The following is a 311-nucleotide window of genomic DNA, read 5'->3' on the forward strand; positions in this document are numbered from 1 at the left end:
CTCTCTCTCTCTCTCTCTCTCTCTCTCTCTCTCTCTCTCTCTCTCTCGCTCTCACATGCTCCGTCTCTCCGCTCTGTGTTTCGCTCCGTCAGTCCATTGTTGTTTCCCTTGTCGGCGGTGCAGGGCAGAGTGAGGTGAGAGCAGATTTGCCCTCAAATGCGGTGGGAGAGATGCAGCCTGGCTCTGGCATGCTGTCTCTCCACCCAGCCTCTCCGCTCTCTGTCAGGGAGGAAGAGCCGCCGCTGCGTCCTGACGTTTGGAGGCTCAATCATGAATATTCACGAGCCGTGTTGGGCTCGCAGGATAAACTA

This window comes from Anarrhichthys ocellatus, unplaced genomic scaffold (assembly GCF_004355925.1).
Source record: "Anarrhichthys ocellatus isolate YVR2014 unplaced genomic scaffold, GSC_Weel_1.0 scaffold9, whole genome shotgun sequence".
Lineage (NCBI taxonomy): Eukaryota > Metazoa > Chordata > Actinopteri > Perciformes > Anarhichadidae > Anarrhichthys > Anarrhichthys ocellatus.